The sequence below is a fragment of the Nicotiana sylvestris genome, chromosome 12 (assembly GCF_000393655.2).
Source record: "Nicotiana sylvestris chromosome 12, ASM39365v2, whole genome shotgun sequence".
In the NCBI taxonomy this organism is placed as follows: domain Eukaryota; kingdom Viridiplantae; phylum Streptophyta; class Magnoliopsida; order Solanales; family Solanaceae; genus Nicotiana; species Nicotiana sylvestris.
The window spans coordinates 27313365-27323292 of NC_091068.1; positions in this window are offsets into that span (position 1 = coordinate 27313365).

The following is a 9928-nucleotide window of genomic DNA, read 5'->3' on the forward strand; positions in this document are numbered from 1 at the left end:
TCATAACTTATTTTGTTTCACAGATTTTCACATTTAACCTTTCTGGCTACGTGACTGCGCACGCAAATCGAGGTGGTGCTAAGGGAGGTTTTTTTAAGGCTTCGAAACGTAGAATTTCATCGCAACACAAGTGATGACCTTTGGGTCATCACACATGATGTCAGCACTAACAATAGAAGAATAAACTTGCAACATTACTAAGAAAAAAGAAGCTATAGAAAAGAATTATTATATAAAAAAGTAGGTTAAAGATTAAAATATAATTATTTAATAATAAAGAAAGGCCAGATGAGAGGAAAAAGTAAAGAAACGATGTCACAGCACCAAATCCGTCATTTTATAAAGTGGCACTTTTTATCGTTACATAACGATGAATTTAACGATATGATACAATAAAATTAAAATAACAATCAAAATAAACATTGTATTTAAAGTAACAATAATATGATACAATACGATATGCAACAACCATCCAAACAAGCTGTAACATACTTGAAATATTTTTAGAATAACGTTGTTTCGAAAGTAAGAAAGTGCATTGGTTATCTTTTCTTTTTTATCTCAAATTTTCTATTAGAAAGTAGTTAGTAAGTAACTTTTAAAAATTATCACCGGTAAAGTCACGAATTACTAAAGATAAATTCCTAAAATTGGAGGTCTGTGATGGTAAGGCAATAAAAACTATTAATATTTAAGTTGGTAACGACTGTAAATATTATAAAATTACTTTAATTAAAAAATTTGCATACATTGTCAATATATATATATATATATATATATATATATATATAACTTAAATTAATTACTCTCTCCGGTTCACTTTAATTAATTTTTTAGTATTTTTTTGATGTCTACATGTATGCGGGTGAAATCGAGCCCTTCGGACGCCTCAGTTATCGATTGTGACCGTAAGGAACCGAAATCGAGGCAAGGAGCCCCTCGAATCGAGATCTAAAAAAAACACATGCTCTCGGATGAATCGGGGCCACGCCCCCCCAGATCCGATTCGAATCCCTAAACTTCGGAGTTCGTTATCAGATAATCGAGCATGACTAACAAAGGGTCGTGATATCCGTGCCCAGCCGGATGTCACAACGTAAATTTCGGCACATACCGGCAGAGGATCAGTGATTAGTAAAACGGAAGATTTTATCTTTTATAGGATTGTACTTAGGGAAAAACTCTCATACTATATAAGGGGGAGTCTAACTATTCATTAGAACATATTGTAACGCGTGTACCAAGGCAATTTACTCATATTTTCTGTGCTATTCAAAGTTCTTATTATTGTTCATAAGTTCTTCATTATTATTAGCCCGGGATCGAAGGCAGGCATTACATTAAAGCTGTTACTGAGTCCGGGTTCACTCCCCATAATTGATTTGGCAATCTATCACACGCTTTATCTGTTTAATCTAATGCAATTTATCATTTCTATTGAATTAATCTGCATATCCTTAAAATTACATATAAATTTAATTGTTATCTATTTTTTAGAGTAAACACTACAATATTTGGTTTTATCATATATCAAGATGGAATTAACTTCTTTTTTTCAAAGTTGCCTTTGGAGTAAAGAGACTAGGAGTACTTGTTATATTTCCAATGAATAAATTAAGGTTAATATGATCAATTTTATTATTAATTAATACTAAAACGTGAATTCCTTAATATGTGTGAAAACAACCAAAAAATCAATTAAAGTGGATAGGAGGGAGTACAATTTTTTTATCAACTACTACCTCCGGCCCACTTTAATTGATCTTTTCCCTTTTTTGTGGTCCATAATGTTTAACCAAAAATGTGATTCTTTGGTCAAAGCTAAAGACAAATAGAAATTCGGGCTACTGATAATCAGGAGACGAAAAAGAAATAATAGACTTTTTGAGAATGACAAATAAGCAGTAAATAGGTTTGTATTCCAATGTAATGTTTATGATATCCTCTGTCCTTACAAATGACGAGACCTCCTCCTTTTATAGTTGATTCTAAGTAAAGGAGTAATACCTTAGTCTTAATGAGACAATTATGTGCAATAAATGACATTAAATAAGACGTTACACAATCATTCCTATTTAATACCAATTCTCTAAAGTATTGGGTATTTAATATTTAATTTGGACTCCTTTTCGTCATCATATCTATGTCTTCAATGCCTTCTGATCTCTTGGCTTTAAATGACCTAAATAGGTACGAAGCTTGTATTATTCAAATTGCCTCTCGTGCCTATTTAGCTTTCCTTTCCCCGTATCTGTTGTCACTCGTGCCTCTTAACTAATCATTATGTTTTGACCATTTGACCAGTCCTCGTGTCATGCCACATCACATTCAATGTAAATTCAGTTTTTTCTCAATACAGATAGTCCCCCCACTTTCCATTTATTTATCAATTAAATATCTGGGAAGTGGATCTTCATAAAAAGGAAATTTTTGCCATAATTAATACTATGACAGTACTAACGCTTCAATTGTCCCTTCTAATTAATGTTTTGCATACGTGTCACCTTTTATTTAATGCTCTACACACGTGTCACTTTCTGATTGGTTCTGCAATTCTGCGCCCTTTTTTCAAGGTTTCTTCATTCCCACTATTCACGAAGTGATAGTTGCCTTTATTATAGGCTTTCCATCATTACACTTCTAAGTTTGACGGTTGTCATTATAAACATATTTAACCCTCTTTCTTTTGTCTTCTTCTTCATAGATCTTCAATTAGCAATTTATTATTCACTTTTGCTTTTTCTCCCCTTTAGTTCATCCTTCTTCAACAATGTCATCTCCAAACCCTAACCCTAAAAAAGTTCCAATTCTAGATCACTTCCCCAATGCCCCCGTAAGACATAGGAGAGGCAGAGGAGGTAGGCTTCGGAGCTTGAGCCTAGGATCCACTCATGGCGGTTCATCTGGTTCTGCTTTTTCTTCTTCTGGTATTAGGAGTTCTATCCCAAAGACCCCCTCTTCTAAAGGTAAAGAACTTTCTGAACTTACTCAGGAACCTTTAGTTGAAGAAATCGTACCCAATGATTTATCTTTTGGGAATGATAGAAGATATCTCCAAGAACAAGTTAAAAATTTAGAAAAAGCTGACACCTATCCTTCTTTAATAACTGAACTTGTGATTCCCACTGTTAGAAAAAATTGTAATTGGAGAGACAATCTTCGTATGATGATTCCTGCCCCAAACCAGAGAATTTCTTCTTTCAGAATTGGATTCTCTTTCGTTTATACTTATCCCTTTACTTTGGGATTTAATCCTGCCATTGACCCAGTTATACTTGAATTTTGCCGCTTTTTCAAAATTTGCTTAGCACAAGTAGGTCCTCTTGTTTGGAGAGCTGTGGCTTGCTTAAGGTATTTGTCTACCAAAGCCAATGTTAATATTACCTTTTCCCATCTTGTTCACCTATACCACCCCAAATTATTCCACCATGGAGTTTTTACCTTGACTGCAAGAAGCAAGAAGATTTTGGTAAACCCCGAAGATGACAAGGATCGAGGGTGGTATTGTCGTTATGTTGCTGTACGTACGGTGGATTTGTTGGTTGAAAAAAACATTCCCTTCCCTGAGAAGTGGAATTTTGCACGTAAGTTTTTCTTTTTCTTACCGTATCTATTTTTTAAGAATTTTGATTTCTTTTCTAATCTCGTCTCTTTTTGGCTTTTTGTAGCAACCATGGGAGATGTGGAACACGTTCCTAACTTTCGTGGTTGGGTAGATTCAATTTTTAAGATTGCGCCTATGGAGGCGAGAACTTGGAAATCAATTTCTCTTTTGAATGGTTGGAAAGTGAAGACCCATGGTATGTATTTCCTTATGCTTTGCCGTATATTGAATTCTTTCTTATTTTAATTCTTTATCCCTCTTTTTATCAGGATTTGGTATCTGGGGTATGACAGCTAAGGTAGCCGTTGCCATTCGAGCATCTTCAACTGCTTCACTTAATTTGGAAAAGACTCGGGCCACGCTACCAAAAAGAAAAGTTGTAGAAGAAAGTTCTGAGAATGAGAAAGAAGAGATCCCTCTTTGATAGCTAGGCCAAGAGCCAGGAGACGCGTCATTGATGGGGATGAAGTTGAAGATACTCCTGCTCAAGCCTCTATCTCCGAGCCTGTTCAAATCCTTTCTGATGAGGATACCACTCCAAGAGGCTCTAATGAATCACTTCGACGTCTCATTGTTAGTGGTTTTGAGAATGGAGAGTTTGGACCAGTTCTTGATGAAACTCCCCTCTCTTCTTCTATTCCCATTTCTTCTATTCCTTCTATTCCTTTGACAACCACGAGTATTTCTTTGCCTATTTTATCGACTCCTAATTCCTTACCTGTTTTGGTTCCCATATCTGCTCCTACTATCCCTGCTTTGACTCCCACAGCTCCCATTATTTTTATCTCTTCTACTACTCCTCCTTCCATTGTTCCCCCTCCCTCTGTTCAGCATACAGAGGCGGGTTCTAGCAGTAGAGGCATGGCTATGAGAAGTGTTACTCTTGAAGTTCCTGCCAATCATAGCCTTTTGAGAAAGACTGGTGGAGCTGATGTTTGGCTCGAGCCTCTAATCGGAGATATTGAGAAGAAGAAGAAGATGGAGAGCCACAGTTGCTTGACTCTAATGAATGACATATTTCATTCTACCTTGAAGGTACTTCTCTTTTAACTTACAAGTTTTTTTATATCTCTCTATATTCTCACATTTGATGCCTTTCCCTTGTAGGCTAATCTTATTGGTACTGAGTTAATGGGAAGAATCTCCACTCTAGAGAAGAAGGATCGAGAGTCTGCGAAGGCTATCTCTGAGGCTAGGAGAATAGCCAAGGAAACCCAGCTTGAGGCAGCAAACTGGAAGGAGCAGTTTGAGAATGCTCAGGGGACCATAGAGGAGTTGCAAGAAAGTAGAAATCACCTGGAGCAGCAAAAGCGTGGTTTGACTTCTGAGCTAGCAATTGCCAAGGCTTCTTCAAGCCAATTTGAAAAAGATAAGGAGCTTTTGGAGTGCTCATTTTCAAAACAATTATCAAAGGCCAGTGAAGAAATCAGAGAGCTTAAGGCACTTGTGGAGAAGAAAGAAGAATATGCAGGGGAGTTAGTGCAAAGCTTGACTCAAGCTCAGGCTGACTTAAGGATTTCCTCTGACGAGATACATGCTTTGAAGAGTTCTCATGCCTCCCTTGAAGCTTCCCTTGACTCCTACTTAGCTAAACACCAGATATTGAAGAACGATCTTGCTATGTGGGAAAGGGAGTATGGATTTCTTGAGGAGAACTTCAACATAGAGGTAAGTTGGGCTTTTCTAAAATCTCACCGTGATGCTTTGATAGAAGCTACTCAAGAAAACTTTGAATTGCAATCTGAATTAGCCAAAGTCTTAGACACTATTGAAAAAAGCCAACAACCAGTTGATACTCCTTCTCCTACACTTGGAACTCTTGGGGCAGAAGAGCTTTTAAATGAAGAAGTGGCTATTGCGGCAATTGGAGTTGCAATTCCGGCTCCCGAGGGTGAAACTTCTATGACACAGTCCATGGAAGCTGAAGCTCCCGTGACTCTTGCTTCCCTCGGTGATTTTAACACTCTAGGCCCAGTTAAAACCGCTCATATTGCTGCTCCCTCAGAAGTTGTTACCGTGCCTGTGACTGCCCCTGAAAATGAGATTGCAACTTCTGATGTTCCAACCCCTTCAGTGACTAGTTGAATGTATTTCAAACTTTACTGTTTTTTTTATTAATTGGTGGTGTTATCCCTTGGCAACTTTAAGGGATCTTTTGATGAATTCCCCAGTTATCATAATGGGGCATTTGTAAAAAAAATATATTTTGCTGACTAAGTTTGTACTTAGTCTTTTATATTAAAAAGTTTTATCGGTACTTCTGTATATTCTATTCTTGCCTATTTATCTAGGATTATAGAATAGCTTAGCATTTTTATCCTTTGAAAATGCTTTATGATTCTTCTCATGGATTATCAACATGAGACTTATAAAAGAGGGCCCTTTTATTTTATCGACACTTAATGAAGAAGACGTCTCAACTTCATAATGGTGTTATAATACGATGAAAGAAATAGGAATACACATGTTTTGTATGAAACAACTTTGACAAGTTTTTATTCATGAACTTTAACAAGTTTTTTGACTATTACATGTATTAAAATACATCTATAACTTTCTCGTAACTGTTTTTCTTGTAACAAATTTTTACATAATATAAAATAAACAAGGTTTTTATTCATAACCTATTTCAGTACATAGTCATGACCCTATCTTTATATATTAGGATGGGTTTGAGAGGTGACTTCGTTTATGAGTTTGAGAGATGACTCTGTTGTTCTCATGGGAAAAACATTATGATGAATGTCTTGTGTTTGTTGAACACGATGATGAATGCTGAAGACTTCGTAACTTTTTCTCAACACTTGTCTCTTTATGGTCGACTTTTGTTCAATATTCGTATCTGTTTTTCTACACATATCTGTGTATAATATGTAGTCCCCCAAGTGTTTGAGCGGTGAAGTATGAAGCCTCGAGCACTTGTTTATTTCTTTCAATTTGGTCCTTTTCTTGAAACAGAAAAATATACAGTACTCGGAGGTGTGATTATAGATGAAGACTGCCTAACTCGTGTGTATTTCCATCAGATTAATTGTAACTCTGGGCTGGGAATTTTAGAATACTCCATTTTGCCTTGCAGGTCGTGACTCATCATTTGGCACGGGATAGGATTTTTGCCTAGCATCTAAAATTGTTAGTAAAACTTTAATAATTCAAAAGAAAAATTTTAACATGGCAATACCTGACCGTGGGTACTTTCTCAGAAGTAATATCTCTTTAAATGGACGGCATTCCAATGTGAGGGTAAACTTTGCCGTCCATTGTCTCCAACTCGTATGCTCCTTTTCCCGAAATATCACAAACTCTGTATGGTCCTTCCCACGTTGGACTTAGCTTTCCTGAATTAGCAGCCTTTGCAGATTGCAACACCATTTTAAGCACGAAGTCCCCAATTTTGAAAAATCTGAGGCGCGCTTTCCTATTGTAATATCGTTCAATTACTTGTTTTTGTGCTGCCATTCTTATCAATGCAGCTTCTCTTCTTCCTTCAAGCAAATCAAGGTTGACCCGCATCTCTTCATCATTAGATTCCTCTGTTGCCTGAACGTACCGTGTGCTCGGTTCACCTATTTCAACTAGAATTAAGGCTTCCGCACCATAAACCATTGAAAATGGTGTTTCTCTAGTGCTTGTTTTTGTCGTTGTATGATAAGCCTATAGTACTCCAGGTAATATCTCAGGCCAATTACCTTTTGAATCCTGTAACCTCTTCTTCAAGTTGTTGATAATGACTTTGTTTGTGGATTCCGCTTGTCCATTACCCACTGGATGGTATGGCGTAGATGTTATCCTTTTAATCTGCCAACTTTGAAGAAATTCTGTGATTTGAGCTCCTATGAATTGTGGTCTATTGTCACACACGATCTCTTTTGGTGCTCCAAAGCGGCATATTATATTTTGCCATATGAAGTCTTTAACTTCCTTCTCTCGTACCTGTTTAAATGCTCTTACTTCTACCCATTTAGTGAAATAATCTGTGAGTACAAGTAGAAACTTTACCTGACCCTTTGCTTGTGGTAGTGGACCTACGATATCCATTCCCCATTTCATAAAGGGCCACGGGGCTATAACAGGGTGTAGTAACTCAGCTGGTCTGTGCATATTATTGCCGTATCTTTGACATTTATTACATTTGGACACAAAACTGTTTGCCTCTTCTTCCATCTTAGGACAATAATATCCTGCTCGAATCAATGTTCTTACCAGTGACCTTCCCCCTGCGTGATTTCCACAATGTCCTTCGTGCACTTCTCTCATCACATATTCTGTTTGAGAGGGTCCGAGACACCTTGCTAGTGGTCCACCGAACATCTTTCGATAAAGATTTCCTTGATATAAACAATATCGAGCGGCTTTTTTGCGAAGCGCGTGAGCCTTCCCTTTGTCATTAGGCACGGTTCCGTGCTGTAAAAAAGCAATAATTTCGTTTCTCCAATCCCATGTTAAATGATTAAAATTTACCTCATTCTTATCAGGTTCGAGAACGGAATGAAATAAATGTATGACCGAAGCATTTGCGTCATTTGCTACGTCAGCTGCAGATGCGAGATTAGCTAAAGCATCTGCCTCCACATTCTCATCTCTTGGGCTCTGCATTACCTTCCAAGTTTGGAATTGCTTTATTAGTTCCCGTGCCTTTTCGAGATATTCTTGCATTCGAGTTTCCCCGACTGTATAAGTCCCCAACATTTGATTGACCACGAGTTGAGAATCACTCTTGATTATAATTTGTGTTATGCCGAGTTCTCTTGCCAATTCTAAACCTGCAATTACAGCCTCGTACTCTGCTTCATTATTAGTTATAGAATGACATTTTATAGCTTGCCTAATAGTTTCACCCGTAGGTGGTATGAGAACTATACCCAGACCTGCTCCTTTTACATTAGATGAACCATCAGTGAATAAAATCCAAGTCCCCGGGTTTGCACCATTAAAAACTTGTAATTTTTTTCTGCTTCTAAATGCATCCCCTGGCTAAAAGCAGCTACAAAATCGGCTAATACTTGAGATTTTATAGTAGTCCTAGGTTGATAAATGATTTTGTATTCACTTAATTCTATAGCCCATTTTGCTAACCTCCCTGACAATTCATGTTTATGCAAAATGTTTCGAAGCAGAAAACCAGTAACTACAACAATGGGATGGCATTGAAAATAAGGTCTTAATTTTCTAGATGCCATGATCAAAGCTAATGTTAACTTTTCTAGTTGTGGGTATCGTGTTTCAGCATCTAGTAAGGACTTACTTACATAATAAATAGGATATTATTTACCTTGGTCCTCACGGACTAAAACAGCATTTACCGCAACTTCAGACACAGCCAGATAGATGAGAAGCTTTTCTCCCACCTTTGGTTTTGCCAATAACGGTGGTTTTGACAAATAAGCTTTCAAATTTCTAAGGGCTTGTTGACAATCTTCATTCCATTCAAAATGATCTTGCTTTTTGAGTGCAGAGAAAAACTTAAAACACTTTTCTGAAGATTTGGAAATAAATCTCCCCAAAGATGCAATTCTTCCCGTTAATCTTTGAACTTCCTTTTTATTAGTAAGGATATCAGGGATTTCTTCTATTGCTTTGATCTGAGAAGGATTTACCTCAATACCACGGTTAGAAGAAATCCCTGATATCCTTGAACTTCCTTTTTATTAGTAAGGATATCAGGGATTTCTTCTATTGCTTTGATCTGAGAAAGATTTACCTCAATACCACGGTTAGAAACAAGAAAACCCAAAAATTTACCTGATGCAACTCCAAATGCACATTTTTCTGGGTTGAATTTCATATTAAATTTTCGCAAAATTTCAAATGTAACAGATAGATGAGAAATATGATCATGAGACTGCTGGGTTTTGACGAGCATATCGTCTATATATACCTCCATTGTCTTTCCTAAATGTTCTTGGAACATTTTGGTGACCAACCTTTGATAGGTTGCCCCAACATTTTTGAGACCAAAGGGCATTACTTTATAACAGTAAGCCCCCTGTCTGTGATGAAAGAAGTTTTTTCTTCATCACTAGAGTCCATTTTAATTTGGTTGTACCCTGAATATGCATCTAAAAAACTTAAAAGTTCATGTCCTGGAGTTGCATCAATTAATTGATCTATATGTGGTAAAGGAAAAGAATCTTTTGGACAAGCTTTATTAAGATCTATATAATCTACACAGACTCGCCACTTACCATTTTTCTTAGGTACAACAACTGTGTTGGCTAACTAATTAGGGTACTTTACCTCGCGGATTGACCCTATTTTTAATAGCTTTTGGACCTCATCTTGAATCACCTGGTTTTTGAAAGCCTCTTGCTTTCTTTTCTTTTG